Genomic DNA, 15,113 nt, shown 5'->3' with positions numbered 1-15,113 from the left:
CCTCCCGAGTAGCTGGGATTATGGGCACGCACCACCACACCTGACTAATTTTTGTATTTTTAGTAGAGATGGGGTTTCACCACATTGGCCAGGCTGGTCTCGAGTTCCTGACCTTAAGTGATCCGCCCGCCTTAGCCTCCCAAAGTGCTGGGATTATAGGCGTGAGCCACCATGCCCAGCTGACCCTCCCTTTTCTTTTAATGGGTAGCATCATCTCATGACCATGAGAAGAGCTAGCCTCAGGAAGAAGCTGATCCGCTGAGAATGACAGAGATGGTGGGAAGTCAGGTCCTTGATGAAAAGCTGATGCATTCATCAACCCTGGAGCCACCATGCCCTGGGACTTCTTGTTACAGAAGAAAATACTATTATACTATTATACTATTATATCCATTAGGTGCTCCAGCTTTCCTAAAAATATACTTATTTTTATTTTCACAAATAAAAAGCACACAAAAGACCATATATAAAATCATCTCATATATTAATAACAATACATGATTATAAATCTGGAGATCAGCATAATAAAATAGTTAGAAACCTGTTAGTTGAAAGCTTGGATAATATATATAGTCTTGAAAAACCCTTATAATTCCAAATCTTATGATGGAGAAATTCTTATACTGATATATCAAGCTGTATCATCTGTTAACATCACAAAGATGTTTGTGGTCACTCATGGAGTCCCCACAATGACACCTAAGATGAGCCAGGCTCAAAAACATAATTAGGATTTACAGTCGCGCTGAGAAAAATGTTCTTCTATGTCTTCCTTGTGAAATATAGTAATATAAAAGGATGCAATGTAAACCATATTTCGGGAGAGAATAACAAAGAGGTAAAACAAAAATGGAGTGGTTATACATCTGAGATCCACATATCCTTATATGTGTGGGAATGCTATCAATGAAGAATACCTTGAATCAGGAATGCGTGTGCTCTCCATTTTATCATCAACAAGTCTCAGGAAATTTAACTAGTTTGAGATAAAGGTAATTTTCCCTAGCTCCTGTGTATACTAGGTCAATATTTCTCAGGGCCTGTTAGATGTTAAAAGACGTGCTCACCTCCCCCCACCACCCACAATAAAGGGAGGGTCTTGGTGTGGGTTTCCCTAGAAATAGGACCTGACTCAAAGATTGAAGTGCAAATAGTTTACTTAGGAGGTGATCCCGGGAAACCCCAATAAAAGAGTGGGGAAGTGAGGCCAGGAGGGGAAGGGAGCCAGTATGGGGAGTTTTATCAAGTCAGTTTCCACTCTCGGCTGCAGGAACTCAGCCCTGATTTTTGTGATACAGGCACTTTTCAGTCAGTTGGGTCAGAATCAGACTGAGATGGAGTTAGAAGTGCCAAAGTTCCACTGGAGAGTAAGACCTGTGAAAGAGGAGAAGGGGGAAGCAGGCCTGGACAGGAAGAGCTGTCAGACCATCAGACAGAGCGGGCAAAGTCTCTGCCAGCTCATTGACAGCTCCACAGTGAAGACAGCTTGTAGGAGGAATTCTGCCCTACTGCGAAACTCTGGAAAGCATCAGGGAACATGCTTTAGTTTCATAACTGAGAGGCAACTGGGAAACATATCTGCCACCTGCCTGTCCATCTTTGGTTGAACACTGCTTTTGAGGTGAGGGATGTTAACTATCTTGTTCTTTCAGCTTACCTGTTAACAGGTTGAGTGGACTCCCATCGGCCCCCCCACCACCATCAAAAAGCAAAAAAAAAAGAAGACTTCAGGCAAAGAATTGCAGGTGTTCATAGAAAGCAGCCTTCAAAGTGTACAGGTATGTGCTGAGAGGACATGGATGTGGTGCAGACAGCATCTGCTACATAGAGCGAAACACACTGCATTCCTTATCCTCTGCTTGCTAATTTAGAATACACTTTACCATATTAAAGGCTCTGAGAAGACCTGCCTCAGAAACTTGTACAGGTTGGATTAACCTCAATCAGCACTTCCAACATGCATCTAGCAGAACTAGTGAGCGGCAGGTTTCACACTGGGATAAAGCTGCTCCAAATGGGTCAATAGTGGTCATACAAAGGAGGTCAATGATGATGCCAAGACCTATCTAGTTGGAGTCAGTTCCTCCCCTGCTGATGGCCCAACTCATATTTTCATTCCAGGCTATGACATAAGTTGCTGGTTAGCCAATAAATGGTCTACTCTCAGTCAGCGTCCAACCTTGATCTGTGCGTACTTGGAGTCTGGGGGCAATTAACATTGTTTGCATGAAGGATAACATTGTTTGCGTGAAGGATAATCTGGGACAATTCTTTGGGAATTTTATTTTGGAAACATGTAGAAATATAGGAAACTAACAGGAGGAGTAGAAACTTAAAGGTTGCATAAAGAGAAGCCTTGAGGCAGTGTTGGAGTTATGAGGGGAAGGAGAGAAGGGGCTGTGAGGGATCTTGGCAAACTGAAATTATGATTCAGCAAAAGGTATTAATTTTTTTTTTTTTTTTTTTTGAGATGGAATTTCACTCTTGTTGCCCAGGCTGGAGTGCAATGGTGCAATCTCAGCTCACTGCAACATCAGCCTCCTGGGTTCAAGTGATTCTCCTGCCTCAGCCTCCCAAGTAGCTGGGATTACAGGCATGCACCACCACGCCCAGTTAATTTTGTATTTTCAGTAGAGACAGGGTTTCCCCATGTTGGTCAGGCTGGTCTCAAACTCTTGACTTCAGGTGATCTGCCTACCTCAGCCTCCCAAAGTGCTGGGATTACAGGCGTGAAGCACTGCGCCCGGCCAAAAAAGTATGAATTTTTAAAGGATAAAGTAGATTTTAAAAAGAATAAGTGCATTGCCAAGTGCAGTGGCTCATGTCTGTAATCCCAGCACTTTGGAAGGCTGAGGCAGGTGGATCATGAGGTCAGGAGTTCAAGACTAGCCTGGCCAAGATAATGAAATCCCATCTCTCCTAAAAAATAAAAAAAATTAGCTGGATGTGGTAGCACCTGCTTGTAGTCCCAGCTACTTAGGAGGCTGAGGCAGGAGAATCGCTTGAGCCCAGGGGGTGGAGGTTGCAGTGAGCCAAGATTGCACCACAGCACTCCAGCCTGGGCGACAGAGTGAGACTCCGTCTTAAAAAAAAAAAAAAAATTAGAATAAGTGCATTGTAGCTAGTTTCAATCAGAGACAAAGAAGAACAGATACCCAGGTCGCTGAGTCATACCACTGGTGGAACTCCAGAGTAAAGATCCATACACTCCCAGTCCTTGGGCCATTGGGACCACCTTAGATCCAGAAACACCCTCCCGTTCTGGACCAATTTCTGGCCCTGTTTCCACTATGCTCTTGGGATTCTGTGAACATTCCTGTTAATCCTCACATAAACTGTCTTTCCTGAGCTTGCTTGAGTAGATCAGTGTTGCTTGCAACTAAACAGGTTTTGTAAATCAGAGGTCAACGAGGGCCTGCTAACAGGTCCATCGTCAAGCAATACCTGTGACCAGGAAAGGGGCTTTGACAGACCAGGGAGAAAAGGTAGAAGAGAGAAAGGCATGCCGGGTGATATTTCTGTTGAAAACTCATGAAACAAGATGGGATTTCTATTTCTAGTCTCAGTAGTGGGAAGCTTCCACGCTGTTTTCAGACAAAAGCAAAGGCAGTCAGGTTGACAAAGTGGTTTCTGAAGAAAACTTTATCAACTCTACTAGTTCTTGCCCTAGTTCCCTGTTTTTTCACTCAGCAACCTGAGCTGAGGCTCCTAAAGCAGAGAATGGTATAGTTTGGAGAACTAAGACTGGGAAGTAGGGCAGGAAATAAAATGAGTCGGGGGTTGGTGGTGGATGCGGAAGATGACCTTTGCCTAAGTGGAAGTAATCTTCACAGTGTATTTTCCTACACAGTCAGGATTCTCTCTAACAGAAATTTACTTTCAAATGGCATAGTGGGAAGAAGTCAGATATTGGCCTCACACAGACTCAGGTTCAAATCCCACCACCACTTTTAATGGGTGACAGGATGGCAAATTACTTAACTTCTGTGAGCCCCAGTCTTGTTATCTGTAAATGAGAAGAGTCATATCTATCTACAGTATTATATTAATAGCCAAATAAAATGCATGAAACACAATCAATTATAAATATGTATTTTCCTAATAGGAAAGGAGGTCACTGGGAAGTCTGCATTGCCTATGCCTCTCGAAATCAGCTTTATTAACCTGTAACCTAGCTCTAATTAGAATGGGATAGAACTTAGGAATTTTATTCAATACATATTCTGTGTGGTAGACATAGTGCATAAAGCTACCTTGAATCTTAGGATTTGCAGATGCCAGAGTCTGAGGGACTTTGGGTATAACTCCCTATCCCTTCTTTCATGGGTGAAGAATCCAGGGTCAAGAGGGGTGACGTGACTTGCCCAGGTCATGCAGCCAGTTACCTGCAGAGCCAAGAGGAAGCTGGTGCTGGAGGAAGCTGGCTTTCCAGACTTCCCATTCAGTGTTCTTCCCATCAGAACTTCAGAACTTTCTGGTTTTCTTAACCTTAGATCAAGTTCTCTATTCACACAAAATACATCAACCCAGAATTTCTTTTGTTTTTCTCCATGGTAAATCTAAAAACACTTTTTCTTATAGACTCACAAGTGTGACTCTTGGGCATGGCATGCTCTTCCCTCTCTTTGAAGTGCTCTTCCCCACTCCCGGCTTCACCATCCCCTTCTCAAGTTTGGGTTAGGAGTCCGTTCTTAACTTACCTCAATTATCACATTCTCACTACAGCACTGTTACTGTCATCTCCTCCTCTTGACTGCCCTCCCTGAAGTCCTAAATCTGGTTCCTCCAAGACACGTTGGTTGAATGAAATTTTTTATTTTTTATTTATTTATTTATTTATTTTTTAGATGGAGTCTCACTCTCTCACCAGGCTGGATTGCAGTGTTGCAATCTTGGCTCACTGCAACCTCCACATCCCGGGTTCAAGTGATTCTCCTGTCTCAGCCTCCTGAGTAGCTGGGACTACAGGCGCATGCCACCACACCCAGCTAATTTTTGTATTTTTAGTAGAAACGGGGTTTTACCGTGTTAGTCAGGATGGTCTCGATCTCTTGACCTCGTGATCCGCCCACCTCAGCCTCCCAAAGTGTTGGGATTACAGGCGCGAGCCAGCGCACCTAGCCAGTTGGATGAATTTTTAAATGTATGTTATGAACGTTGAAATAGAAGCTCATTGGAAAAGGTTAGAATAACCCTAAATGTTGAGGTAAATAGAACTACTCTTTGATATCAGTGATTTCTCTACCAAGAACATGTAGAGTAATACAAGTAGGTCAATACACTGACAACCTCTGGAGAACAATGGTCAAGTCTAGCCAGAGTCCTTAATGTGGGGATGGAGTGAAAGCCCCAGAGCAGGGGAACAGAATAAGTCATTTCCAAGTTCTGTATTTCAACTTCCCTGTCTGTAAAGGTGTAGCAAGGAAGGTAGCTTAGATAATGATGATGATGATGATGATGATGATGATGATTTCAGATGGAGTTTGGCTCTTATTGCCCAGGCTGGAGTGCAATGGCATGGTCTCAGCTCCCTGCAACCTCCGCCTCCCAGGTTCAAGCAATTCTCTTGCCTCAGCCTCCCAAGTAGCTGGGATTACAGGCATCTGCCACCACACCCAGCTAATTTTTGTTACTTTTAATAATCGGCCTCCCAAAGTGCTGGGATTACAGATATGAGCCAGCACACCCGGCAGATTATTTTTAAAGTTACTTTTAGTTCTAAAATAGTGAAATGCTATATTCTAAGTACATTTAATTAAACTACAACTCTGCTAAAGGCTATGAAACTTCATTGTTGTTCTCAGATCAGATTGCAAAGAAATTACCCATTAATAATATGCTTCATAGCAGACTCTACTCTTACGTGTCAGTCATAAAATCAGAAACCTTTGGAAATCTTAGAGCAAAATACACATCATTTACCCCTCTCCTTTTTAGAATCACTATTAGATTTAAAAACACATAAACATAAAAGGCTCTTATATCAATTTATTCATTTATTCTCTGCAAGTTTACTAAGCTCTTACTCAATGAATAGTGCAGCATCTGATTCCCAAGAAGGCCAATAAGAAGTTTATATCTGGTCAATGATACTGACAGGTCCCTGCATCGAGTAAAAAAAAATTACTTTTGACAGTGCAAAAAGCCTTGTGTCATTTGCCTTTCTACCATAATTATTTGTGAGTGCTTTCAAAGCTAGAAGGAGAAAGCTAACTATACTGAACCAATATTTTGTTTTCGAGTTTGAAACAAAATCAAATGCAAAAGCATAGCAATCTGAGGTAAGCTGATCCCCTCTCTAGGGATAAAGGGAGAGTTCTCTTTTGAAAATGGTTTGCAAAAAATCATACTAGCAGTACAGCTATAAGAGAAAAGATCTTGAAAGATGCCCTCTTACCAGAGGACTGTTTATAAGATTCACAAGTGCATGTGCTCAAGTACGAGAAATGCCTTTAAGTTTCCCTTTATTATTTTCAAGAATACTCCTAAATTGGGTAGGGAAGCAAGAATCAAAGCCAGGAAATTCTCTTTTAATTTTTAGACACAGAGTGCAGTGGCATGATCGTAGCTCACTGCAGCCTCCAACTCCTGGGCTTAAGTGATCCACCAGCCTCAGCCTCCTGAGTAGGTGGAACAACAGATGCGCAGCACCATGCCCAACTAATTTTTAAAAAAAAATATTTTTTGAGACAGGAGTTTCACTATATTGCCCAGGCTAGTCTCAAATTCTTGGCCTCAAGGGATCCTTAGCTTCAGCCTCAATTATAGGAATGAGCCACTGTGCCTGGCTAAAGCAGGGAAACTCTAAAAACATATGCTTAATGGGTGAAATCTTAGACTATCAAGCAGCCTGAGAAACAGGAGATTTTCTAGATACTATTGAACCATGAGGCAGTTAATAAGTGAAGAAATGTCTTTGGAGTTGAGAAAAAGAAGATTGTGCAGCAACATCCTCATTTCTCTAGGGCAGAGCTGGGGAATCGACTAAATTAACACTCAGGAAAGATCTGCTTAATATAGATGTAGCTATCGATGATTCGTCAGTAATTGGTTGAAACCAGTCACTGTCCTCCATAATAATATTAAAAGATGACCTACCCCTGATAACTCAGATGTAGTGGAAGTTAAACCAGGGAAACTTGGTAAGCATGAGACAAATGGAAGCACTGACAATTCCAACTAATTTAGCGTATTGAACATCCTATGCGATTTTTACTATTTTTACATGTGCATTGTACATCAGATTGAAAATCAAACTGAAAAATATTCATTATGTTTGCACTGTGTGTGTGTGTGCGTGTGCATGTGTGTGTATGTGTGTGTGAAAGAGAGTTCTGGAGTGGAAAGATGAAAAAGTGGAAGCACTTACTTAAAGACTTACACCACAGATTTAAAGGAATTTAAAAGAATGCACAATATTGAGCTAAGGCAATCAAACACAAAAGATATGCTAAAATTTCATTTATATGATTTACAACAGGACAAAGTAACCCATGATGTTAAGAGTTGGGACAGTGGTTAGCCTTGGGAAGGGGTTGTAAGGAAGGCAGCACATGGAGCTTTTAGGTGCTGTTGATAATCATCTTCTTAATGTGCTGCTTTCATAAATGTGCTCAGTTTATAAAAATTCATTAAGCTGTACCCTTGTGATATGGGCACTTTTCAGAAAGTTGGGTCAGAAGCAGATTGAGATGGAGTTAGAAGTGCAAAAATCTCACTGGATAGTAACACCTGTGGAAAAGGAGAAGGGGGAAACAGGCCTGGGCAGGAGGAGTTGTCAGACCTTTGTAAAGACTGGGCAAAGTCTCTGCCAGATCATCAACAGCTCCACAGTCAAGACAGCTCATAGGAGGAATTCTGCGGTAGGTGGAGATGACCTGGCCCTTATAATAAAGTCTTGCTCAGTTATTGGCTGGGGCTGCCTTGACAAGGTGTGTCCTCAGCTCAAAAGCTGAAGTGGACCCAAAGTAGCTAACAGTGAGAGGCTCTCAAGTACTCTTACTCCTTGTAGCTGGGCAATTAGTTCTTTCTTAAAAGAGATTTGGGCACCATATAGTGCAAGAGACTGAATTGTGGATATCTAAAAGTACAAAGATTAGCTGGGCGTGGTGGCACGCACCTGTAATCCCATCTACTCGGGAGGCTGAAGCCGGGGAATCGCCTGAACCCGGGAGGCGGAGGTTGCAGTGAGCTGAGATCGCGCCACTGCACTCCAGCCTGGTGACAGAGGGAGACTCCATCTCAAATAAATAAATAAATATTAATAACGTAATATGTAAGTACATGATATTATGCTTTAAAAGTTTACTTTTAAAAAAACAGAAAGCACCAACCACTCCAGGTGTTCTCAACATCTGCTTGCACAGAACCCCAGGGTTATACACATTAAATCAAAGCATTCCACTAATGAAAAATGGAAAGATGATGATTTTGTTTCCCACTTTCACAGAACAAAGAGCTAAGATAATGATAAGCTTTTCTTACTAAGCTTTTATCTCATAAATTCTTCTTAAATCTTTGACACACACTACTGAATGTCTGTATAAAAATAAGATGAGGCCAGGTGCGGTGGCTCATGCCTGTAATCACAGCACTTTGGGAGGCCAAGGTGGGCGGATCATGAGGTCAAGAGATGGAGACCATCTTGGCCAACATGGTGAAACCTCATCTCTACTAAAAATACCAAAATTAGCTCGGCGTGGTGGTGCTCACCTGCAGTCCCAGCTACTCAGGAGGCCGAGGCAGGAGAATCACTTGAACCCAGGAGGCGGAGGTTGCAGTGAGCCGAGATCACACCACTGCACTCCAGCCTGGTGACAAAGCGAGACTCCATCTCAAAAGAAGAAAAGAATAAGATGATATCTAACCTAGGACAAAATTACATATTTTGTCATATCAGCATTTCATGAGATTCCACAAAGGGCACGATGACATCCAGGTGTCCCACCACAGGAACAAGATTGAGGATCAACAAAGCTAGTTGGAAATAATGGATGCCAGAACTCTAAGGAACCCACAGAAGATCAGTTTTCAAATCATGAGCCACTGGGGAGCAAATGAGCCAACCTCAAAATTGACAAGCAGTTATGGTGCTACGTGTCTCCCGTGTGTACTGGATACTGTGTTGCATGGGGCTCCTCATCTTGGTAACTCCTCTGCTTGTTCCCTTAAGTTCAGTTTGAATGTACCTGTATGCTTAGTCTGTTTCTGCCTACATGTGTTTCACTAGTCTGCCAATCTTAGTATCAGAGACACCCAGGCCTAGATCTTAATCATGCCCTCTGGATTCCAGCACACACACACACACACACACACACACACACACACACACACACACACTCCTTTCCAACTATCCTCTCTGAACTTTGCCACTCATAACCTCTTATCCCTCACATCATACTCTCTGTTTGACCCACCAACCTGGCCTGTTTCCCAGACCAAGGGCCTCTAGGCTTGCCCTGTCTTGCAGCCACTCTGGTGGTAAAATATGTTAGGTATGAGAGCATTTTTTAGAAGTTCATAATAGAGCCAAGGATGTGTAGCAGAATATATATATATATAAATTCTCCTGAGAATAGGAAGAAATAGCAATCATTTGAGGGCCATATAATCAGAAATGCAAATATATGAAAGCGTATGAAATATATGAAAAAATACATGAAACAATGGTCTTTAAGACATTGGAGATAAGTCAATGAAGAACAGTGAACCCCGAAAGGTGGGCAATGTACAAGACGAGCCTTTCAATTACCTTAGTCTACTACCTGCAGAGAGTTTCCAGGCTGTGGCATAGGGAGGGGAAACCCAGGAAATGCCCAAAAATCTCCCCAGGCTAGGGAGAGCCTGGAATACAGGGAGGTCAAGGTGGCTAAAGAACACAGGGCAGAGTGCCAGAGAAGAAAAAACTGCACGAAGAACTTCACAGATTTGCGGAGGAACTGCCCCCAAGTTTTCAGCAAAGTACTGATTAGTGCATGTAGGTGAGGAAATCACCTGAGGCCAGGAAAAGAAGCACCTGAGAGGATTCGAGGAAACAATCTCCAGAAATCATTTGGGGCCAGGAATCGTTTCTGTTCCACCAGCCAGAGTGAAGAACCTCATAATTCAAAGGAAATTTGGTAGAGTTGTCAAGAGAAGTTTTCCTCAGTAGTGGGGCAAGGTCAGTGGTGAGGCAAAAGCTCTGGTCTTGCCTTAAAAAAAATTAAAAACAAGACCTGAAAGAATCAGACTGTTCCAAGTGACTTAACTCCCTCCCAGAACAAAGCTGAAGAACATGTATAGGAATACAAAAATATCTAGCACCCAATAAGATAAAATTCATAATGCCTGGCATCCAAATAAAGATTACTAGACACACAAAGAAGCAGGAAAATATGACCCATACTGAAGAGAAAGATCAACCAATTGAAACTGACCCAGAAATGACACAGTTGATAGAATTAGTAAACAAGGAGTTAAAAAGGTATCATAATTGAATTACATATGTTCAAGAAACTAGAAGAAAGACTGTGCATGAAAGACTAATATATTTGAAAGATTTTTTTTTTAAGCTGCAAACCAGGATGTCTGAATAAAGTCTGTACTTAATAGTACTATACCAATGCTAATTTCTTAATTTTGATAAATACATCATGATAATATAAGAAGTTAACTTTTAAGTAAATTGGGTACAGAGTGGGAACTGGGAACACTCATTACTATCTTTTCAGCTCTTTGTATTTTTGTAAATTTAAAATCATTTCAAAATAAATTTTGTAAAGTGACAAAACAAAGCATCATGTGCCAAGAAAAGAATATCTAAATCAAATTTCTAGAAATAAAAACTGCAATATCTGACATGAAAAATATGCTGAATGGGATTAACAGTAATTGCTGAAGAAAGAATTCATGAACTTAAAGACACAGCAGTCTTTAAAATAAAATACAAAGATTTGAGCTGGGAGCAGTGGTTCACGCCAGTAACCTCAGCACTTTGAGAGGCTGAGGTGGGTGGATCACCTGAGATCAGGAGTTCGAGACCAGCCTGACATAGTGAAAACCTGTCTCTACTAAAAATACAAAAATTAACTTGGCATGGTGGTATGCACCCAGGTACTCGGGAGGCTGAGGCAGGAGAGTTGCTTGAACCCAGGAGGCAGAGGTTGCAGTGAGCCGAGATCGTGCCATTGCATTCCAGTCTGGGTGATAAGAGCAAGACTCCATCTCAAATTTAAAAAAAAAAAAAAAAATTAGAAATAAAATACCAAGATTTTAAAAACTAAAAGAAAAGAGCATCAGTGAATTTTATGACATCTTCAAGAGCCTAATATACATGTAACTGGAGTTTCTGAAGAAAGAAGGGAGGGCTGAAAAAATATTTGAAGAAGTGATAAAATTTTTTTTCAAATTTCATTACCCACAGATCCAAGAAGTTCAATGAACCCAAAGCACAAGAAACGTGAAAAACACTACACTAAGTCATATCACAATCAAATTGCATAAAATCAGTGATAAAGTAAAATACTAAAATAAAGAGAAAAATGTTCAACTTATTCAGAAAATATGGGTAAATATACAGGACATTTACTAAGAACCTACTATGAGCCAGGTGCAGTGGCTCATGCCTGTAATCCCAGCACTTTGGGAGGCCGAGGCAGGCGGATCCCGAGGTCAGGAGTTCAAGACCAGCCTGACCAACATGGTGAAACCCCGTCTCTACTAAAAATACCAAAATTAGCAGGGCGTGGTGACGTGTGCCTGTAATCCCAGCTACTCGGGAGGCTGAGGTAGGAGAATCACTTGAACCTGGGAGGTGGAGGTTGCAGTGAGCCAAGATCAAGCCACTGCATTCTGGCCTGGGCAACAGAGTGAGGACTCCGTCTCAAAAAAAAAAAAAAAAAAAAAAAAAGAACCTACTATGGTCCAGTGCTCAAAATATTTTTCTTTTCCTTTCCTTTCCTTTCTTTTTCTTTTTCTTTTTCTTTCTTTCCTTCAGACTAGGAGGTCTAGGAGATGCTACATATGTTTTTACCTTGGACCCTTGGTTCTTTGAACTCCAAAGATGTATGCTAGTCAAATAACTTTTTCATAAATCAAATGCCCTCCTTGCCTTGAAGAAAGTTATAGTCTAGAAATTAGTAAAACTACTTAGTATGTAAGCTTTTAGACTTACATTTTATTTTTCTTGAAGGTGCCTATTACTAAGCACGCCTAAATATAGCATGTTTAAAGTTGCTTACAGATAAAGTTTCACAAGTGAAAAATAATTTTTTATTCATTATGAACCTGTTTTGAAGGGAAAGGAGTTCTGAAGCTGATTGTAGTTGGTAATTGTATTCAAAGAGGGAAGGAGAAGGGACATCTGAAACTGAAGGGAAGGAAGATTTCCAAACACAAGGCTTTTGATATTTTTAAACGTACAAGTGTGGAGAGATGGAAAGTCATCACAGTGTGAGTGTGAGTGTGTGTGTGTGTGTGTGTGTGTGTGTGTGTTGGAACAGACAGATTTTAGTTTCGAATTTTCTATTATCCACTTCTACAAATGTATCCAAGGATTTGCTTATACCAAATATACTTCTGTGTTTGTGAACAACACTGTGATGATATTAGAAATGTTCCATTTGGATGTTCAGCATGGGAGCGTGCTGCCTGCTGAGAGGGATTTTTCAGCATGCCACTTGGTATATATTTGGATTACATAATCACAAAAGCCTAGCCTCTGTCTTTCTTCTGCCTCTCAGCCTCCCTTTCTTTTCATGTATTCCTCTCTCTTACTGTTGATCAGTGCATCACTTCAAAAAGAAAAGAACAAAAAGCTTGAACCAGGAGGATTTCTGTTCACTTTGGCAGTTCCAGAACTCGTTATCCCTCAATTGACCACTGGAGACTCTGCTACTATATATTTAAATCACCCTAGGCATTAGCTGGGGATGGATTTATCATGAAACTTTTATAATACAGAGGGCCACAGGGAATCGAGTGCTTTTAAATGTCTCCTCTTTTGCAGGCAAGTGATAACTTCACTCTTTGGTGAGTCCCTGTTGCTTTACTATTACACTCAGATGTTTTCATTCCAAGAGGAAAATATTATGACTGAACATAAAGTTTTAGTATTTGAGATGGTTGGATTGCACACCAGGTAGTTGGGTCTTTTTTCTATATTTAATGTATTCTACAATCAGTTATATTTACTGCTTCTGATTCCAGCTAGTCCCCACGCTAAATGAAAAAAGACTTGGAAACCTACATAGTTTGAGTTTTAAAAAACTATGTTGTGCAAACTTCCATCCAGGACATAAATCCCTTCTACTGCATTCTTAACAGCACCAACCTTCTCAAATGAATGAGAATAGTATTGGGGATTTATGTGAAATGCGAAATCAGGACTTGAACAAAAGATTGAGAACCAAGGGCTCCCCTAAGTAACAGAGGAGCCGAGGAAGCATGGCTAAAGTCTCTTCCCACTGCTGTCCTGTCTAAGTCAGAGTCCTTTAAAGAGCTTGAACAGCTATGGAAGTTCTTCATGTGGGGGAAGATCTTTGGAACAACCAATGAGAGTATGAGGAGCCATTCTGAGCAACTGGAAACACTCAGAGTCCGTGTGCTAATGAAAGACCCAAACACCAAGCACTCCAGGGGCTGTGGGTTGTCCCATATGCCACTGTGGAGGAGGTGGATGCAGCCATGAATGCAAGATCACGCAACGTGGATGGAAGAGCTGTGGAACCAAAGACAGCTGTCTCAAGAAAAAGTTCTCAAAGACCAGGTGCCCACTTAACTGTGAAAAAGATCTTTGTTGGTGGCGTTAAAGAAGACACTGAAGAGCGTCACCTAAGAGATTATGTTGAACAGTATGGGAAAATTGAAATATTGAAATCATGGCTGACCAAGGCAGTGGAAAGAAAAGGGGCTTTGTGTGTGTAACCTTTGACAACCATGACTGCACAGATAAGACTGTCGTTCAGAAATACTATCCTGGGAGTGGCCACACTGTGATGTTAGGAAAGCCCTGTTGGAGCAAGAAATGGCTGGTGCCTCATCCAGCCAAAGAGGTTGAAGTCATTCTGGAAACTTTGGTGGTGGTCGTGGAGATGGTTTTGGTGGTCATGGCAACTTTGGTCATGGAGGAAACATTAGTGGTTGTGGTAGCTTTGGTAGCAGCCGTGCTGGTGGTGGATATGGTGGCAGTGGAGATGGCTATAAGGAATTTGGTAATGATAGGAGCAATTTTGGAGGTGGTGGAAGCTACAGTGATTTTGGCAATTACAATAATCAATCTCCAGATTTGGACCCATGAAGGGAAGAAACTTTGGAGGCAGAAGCTTTGGCCCCTATGGTGGTGGAGGCCAATACTTTGCCAAATCATGAAACCAAGGTGGGTATGGTGCTGCTAGTAGCAGCAGTCACTATGTCAATGGCAGAAGATTTTAATTACTGACACCAACAAAGCTTGGCAGGTGAGGAGAGCCAAAGAGGTGACAGGGCAGCTACCAGTTACAACAGATTTGTGGACTCAGCCAAGCACAGTGGTGGCAGTGCCCAGCTGCTACAAAGAAGATATGTTTTAGACAATGCTCATGTGTACGCCCAAAAAGCTCAAGGACTGTATTTGTGGCAGGTTATTTTAGCAGTCTGATCGTAACACTGAGTACATGTTTTTTTTTTTTTTTTTTTTTTTTTTTTTGAGAGGGAGTCTCGCTCTGTCGCCCAGGCTGGAGTGCAGTGGCCGGATCTCAGCTCACTGCAAGCTCCGCCTCCCGGGTTCCCGCCATTCTCCTGCCTCAGCCTCCGGAGTAGCTGGGACTACAGGCGCCCGCCACCGCGCCCGGCTAGTTTTTTGTATTTTTTTAGTAGAGACGGGGTTTCACCGTATTAGCCAGGATGGTCTCAATCTCCTGACCTCGTGATCCGCCCGTCTCGGCCTCCCAAGTGCTGGGATTACAGGCTTGAGCCACCGCGCCCGGCCAATAAATAAAATAAAACTCTAGCTAGACATAGAGTCTTCTTTCCTAAGAAGACTTGAAAGATATACACCAAAATATTGGCAATACTTCTTTCTGAGTGGTGGAATTAATTTTTAATAGTATTTATATGAATTAATACTAATATTTATTGTGAAATTATTTTTCTCAATT

General features: G+C 41.7%; 1 pseudogene; it reads left to right on the top strand.

The window, feature by feature from the left end:
- The window catches only part of LOC104681900, a 51,504-nt pseudogene extending 37,095 nt beyond the window's left edge, over positions 1-14,409 (top strand).
- The last annotated feature ends 704 nt before the right edge of the window (positions 14,410-15,113 follow it).

Source organism: Rhinopithecus roxellana, chromosome 6 (genome assembly GCF_007565055.1).
Source record: "Rhinopithecus roxellana isolate Shanxi Qingling chromosome 6, ASM756505v1, whole genome shotgun sequence".
In the NCBI taxonomy this organism is placed as follows: domain Eukaryota; kingdom Metazoa; phylum Chordata; class Mammalia; order Primates; family Cercopithecidae; genus Rhinopithecus; species Rhinopithecus roxellana.
This window is presented reverse-complemented; position numbering and strand designations above follow the sequence as displayed.